The sequence below is a fragment of the Gossypium arboreum genome, chromosome 4 (assembly GCF_025698485.1).
Source record: "Gossypium arboreum isolate Shixiya-1 chromosome 4, ASM2569848v2, whole genome shotgun sequence".
Lineage (NCBI taxonomy): Eukaryota > Viridiplantae > Streptophyta > Magnoliopsida > Malvales > Malvaceae > Gossypium > Gossypium arboreum.
In genome coordinates, this window is record NC_069073.1 from 107727205 (window position 1) to 107732216 (window position 5012).

The following is a 5012-nucleotide window of genomic DNA, read 5'->3' on the forward strand; positions in this document are numbered from 1 at the left end:
GAGCTTAACATCCTCACTAAAGATTCACTCAAATCACTTGAAGTGTTTAAGGACAACAAATTTAGCACTCAACAGTCAATATGAAAAGTTATTACCATAGGCTTGCGTGAAAATTAAATCTCCACCACTATATATTGAGATGATACATCAATCAAAAGGTCTTTAGAGGGTTGTAACGTGGCTTTGGTAAGAGGGTGTGGTCACAAGCTGAAAGATAAGGTTAGAATCGAGATTGAATTGAAAATTTACCTAACTAGAAAAATACTAAAAATAAAAAATTTCATTCCTAATTAGATGATCCTACAGTTGAGCTTTTCTTCTTAGAATATGGAATTAAAAACTTAAGCTCAAAAACAAAGAATTACTACTAATATGTATGTATGTATGTATGTATGTATGTATGTATGTATGTATGTATGTATGTATGTATGTTTTTTTTTTAAGAACAGATCAAGTAACATAGAATTTTGCTAATTATCAAAAATAAAAAATAGCTAAGCAATTTATTCAAATCAAATCTCGACAAAAATAGGGATCAAATTAATTGAGGGGATTTCAACAATAATGGGTTATGGGTTAATATTGAGGGTGAATCAATGAATGGTTTGTTAGGTTCAAGAGGGTTCACTTAAGGGTTAATTATGAAGGTAGATTTTTATGGAGTGAGTGGGTTAAACCTAAGTGCCTTTATCATCTCGACATATCAAATCAATGGTGTGGTCTTGACATGCATAATCAAAGCAAGTTCTAGAATAACAAATCAATATTGACACACTCATAGCAACAATAAAAGTGAGCATAAAAGAAACAATATATGCTCTAAAGGCTCAAGATCTCACAAAAATTATGGCTTTTTGATGTTAACCCTGTGAATTTCAACTTCAAGATAATACCTAAACTTGGAGAAATAACCTAAAAATTTTTAATTCTCAAAAATCAACTTGTCATGCTTGATTCTCTAATTACTTAAACTTTGAACAATCAATGTATAAATGCCTATGTTTTAATTCAAGACATATCAATAAAAATCATAAACTAATCAAAATTCATTCTAATAGTGATATGAGTGAGTCACGTGAGAATAAGACAAAATTCAAGGATTTTTCAGATAATAATATAAATAACCCCCCACACTTAAGATGTACATTGTCCTCAATGTACAAAGATAGATTTACTAAAAAATATAGATATAAGATCATAAGATAGGGAGAGAAGTGAAACTTCCTGAATGTTAAACGGAATCCTTGAATTGGAGTCATAGAAAATACTCAGCTAAGGCAAGGGTGAGATTTGGAGGAGGATACTCCGGTGGTGGTAGAGGTTGTTAGTCCACAAGTCCTGCACCAAAAGAATATTATAGCTGGTGGTAGCTATGGTCGTGGTCGAGCAGGGCATTACAGTTGTAGAGGACCTTTTCCAGTGGAGTTACACATTCCTAAGTAATAGTGAGCTTCGGAGCTCTTCATAACTGTGATAGAATCAATAATTCTTTAGGAAATATAAATTAGCATGATTACTCGTAAAGAAATGGCTGAAAACATAAATTACATAATATAAATTGTAAAATCTAAAGATGAAATAAAAATAGTATTAAAGAGAAATAAAATGAAAAGTGATTTAGAAAAAGTAAATAAAGATAAAAGTAAAACTAATAAATAAAAGACTTCAAAAATCCTCATCGCCAGATGGTTCGCGAGGTGGGGATGGCGATGAGATGTGAAGGTGCTGACAAATCTGATGTAAGGTTGCATCAATGTGATAGAAGCGCTGCAAATATTGCTGCTCGAATCGATTGAAACGCACAGAGATGTCAAAGAGTGAAGCAGCCACATGAACTGGATGATGAACAGGTGGTGGCTGAGATGGTGGATCCTCGTGAGGTGGAGGAACAACATCAGTAATGTCCTCTGGGTCCTCCTGCTCTGCTGATTGGACGAGGCGGTACTGAGGAGGATCAAATACTCGAGATGCCCTGTAGGAAAATCTAACCGATTAGAGTAAGGGAGGATGATTGCGCCATCGTGTTGAGAAGACTGAAGTACTGCGCCAGATGAGTCACATAAGGGTCGATGGAAATGACTCTCTTCCTATGCCACTCTATCAGATGGAAAATGGCAAGGGAGATGAAATAAGTCAGGTCAAATACGTGCCCATGCGCCATGCTCCATAAAAAATAGTCGTTATTACTGTTGACGATGCCGGTACTTTCTCGCCGTCCTGTCAGGGTGTGGGCTAGGATGACGTGTAAGTATCTCAGTGATAGGGCGAGGGTTGGTGCCTTGGAGTGGCTAGGTTCATAAGTGGCCAAAGCAGGGACTAGGGTCTTCCAGCAATTTGAAAGAGAATAGTGGATATGAAGATGGAGACTATCGAAGTCGTCGTTGTCCATGAACTCCTCCGTATATAGTCCAAATACGACACTGAACTCAGGCACGCTCAATTGGAAAACTAAACAGCCAAGACGAAACTAGACCATTTCGGGATCATTGAACTCTGTATAACGACTTAAAGGTAGAAGGTCGAACAGAGTTCTAATGTGAGCTCGAGATATGTTGGCTCGACGATCTCGAAGAAGAGCCCCCATGGGTCAGTAGTAAGGAGAGCCCGAACTGCGTCAGCAAGTTGGATCTGTTCTAGAACGGTCCAACCAATGCAACGGCCATCCTAGGGGTTTGGGCCGTAGTATCTGAAATAGTTCCTCCTAAGTCTTAGTGGAAATTGGAGGAATGGGTACCGGATCTCGGTGGTAGGACCCAAGGAGGATGCTGCTCCTTTTCACTTCTTCAAGGCAGGGACGGCAGTCTTCTTGCCTCTAGTGTTTTTCATAGTGTGCCTACAAAATAATAGAAGATAGTTATTATCTAATATTGAACCATGAGTCAAAAAAGAACAAGAATCTAAAGAAAACTATAGTCCTAAAGAGAATTCCCTAATAGTACTTTGTCTCCAACCTTAAGTTGATTTGAAAAAACATTGAGTCCGTCATGGCGTGGTTTTGGTTTATAGTGTGTTCTTAATTTCTGTGTCCGCCATTCATCTAGTTCATTGATTTGAAGACTTCGTTCTTCATAGATGGGTCCTTTGTTGTTACTTGAACATGGCTCATGTATGCTCTTCGAACGTGCTTCCTGTAAAGAAGGTTGCATCACATGATCAGTATTAGTATCATGATTTTTACCATCTTCAATATTCGATGTGTTACTCAAATTATGAGCTTAAAGAGTGATTATTTCATCACCCACACGAAGTGTGAGTTCACTTGTACCAACATCAATAATAGTTCTAGCAGTTGCTAAAAAGGGTCGTCCTAAAATTAAAGGCACGTCACTATCCTCTTCTATGTCTAAAACAACAAAATCAATTGGGAATATAAATTTGTCAATTTTAACAAGTACATCTTCAATAATATCCTTAGGAAATCTAATTGTTTTATCTGCCAATTGAAAGCCCATCCTAGTTTGTTTGGGTTTTCCAAGACTTTGTTGTTTAAACATTTTATAGGGCATGACATTAATACTAGCCCCTAAATCAGCCAAAGCATTGTTAATGTCTAAACTACAAATTAAACAAGGAATTGTAAAACTCCCTAGATCTTTCAACTTTTTGGGTAGCTTATTCTGTAGAATGGCTGAGCAAACTACATTCAACTCTACATGCGATGCCTCATCCAACTTCCGCTTACTTGTTAAAAGCTCCTTTAAAAATTTAACTGCGTGTGGCATCTGCGAAAGAGCTTTAATAAACGGTAAGTTAATATGTAAATTCTTTAATAATTTAAGGAATTTACCAAATTATTCGTCCGTGTGGTCTTTCCTTGTCGCTCTGGGGTATGGCACACGAGGTTTGTATTCCCTACTTACCGATTTTTGCTCACTGTGGTCCACTTTACTTTTACTTTTACTTACCACAATTCCTTGCCTCGGTTCTGGTTTTGGTTCAACTAACCCTTCCACATCTTGAACGGTAATCACATTAAGCTACTGCCTTGGGTTAGTTTCAATATTACTCGGCAAATTACCTTGTGGTCGTTCAGAAATCAGTTTAGCAAGCTAGCCTATCTGAGTTTTGAGCCCTTGGATCGACGCTTGTTGATTCTTAAGTGTTGTTTCAGTATTCTGAAAATTAGTTTCTGACACCGAGATAAATTTCCTTAGCATCTCTTCAACGTTCGGCTTCTTTTCTTGCTGGTAAGGTGTTTGTTGAAAACCTGGGGGAGGTTGTGGCCTTTGATTTCCTTGGCCACCCCATGAGAAGTTGGTATGGTTCCTCCAACCTGCATTATAAGTGTTACTGTATGGGTTATTTTGAAGTCTAGAATTATTAATACCCATATATTGAACTTGTTCCTCCTCGGTGCTAGGGCTGAAGGATCCATATTCTGTGTGTACTCCTCCTCCATTTGAGTCATACCTCATCACTAGATGTACCTGAGTAGAGCCATACAAACCGTCAATCTTTTTATTTAATAGTTCTACCTGGTTGGATAGCATAGTAACCGCGTCGAGGTTGAAAACACTGGCTACTTTTGTCGGCTTTGTTCTCATGACTTTCCACTGATAGTTATTCTATGACATCTCTTCAACAAATTCGTAAGCCTCTTCAAGTGTTTTGTTGTTCAAAGTTTCACCGGCGGCTGCATCGATAAGTTGCCTTGTTGAGGGGTTCACACCGTTGTAAAAATTCTGAACCTGTAACCATAAAGGTAACCCATGGTGAGGGCACCTTCTCAATAGGTCCTTGTATCTCTCTCATGCATCATAAAGATTTTCTAGATCCATCTGCACAAAAGAAGAGATATCATTCCTCAATTTATCCATTTTAGCCGGCGGAAAATATTTAAGTAAGAATTTTTCGATCATTTGTTCCCAAGTAGTGATTGGCCCTCATGGTAACAAGTTCAACCATTGTTTAGCCTTATTCCTCAACGAAAATGGAAACAACCGAAGGCGTATGGCATCATTAGAAACGCCATTGATTTTAAAAGTGTCACAGAACTCTAAAAAATTTTCCAA

At 37.7% G+C, this 5012-nt stretch overlaps 1 non-coding gene across 1 annotated transcript; it reads left to right on the forward strand.

The window, feature by feature from the left end:
• The first annotated feature begins 4704 nt into the window (after nucleotides 1-4704).
• LOC128291981 (small nucleolar RNA R71) lies at nucleotides 4705-4811 on the forward strand. Its single transcript, XR_008281965.1, has one exon. It is a non-coding gene; the product is annotated as a small nucleolar RNA R71 (small nucleolar RNA).
• The last annotated feature ends 201 nt before the right edge of the window (nucleotides 4812-5012 follow it).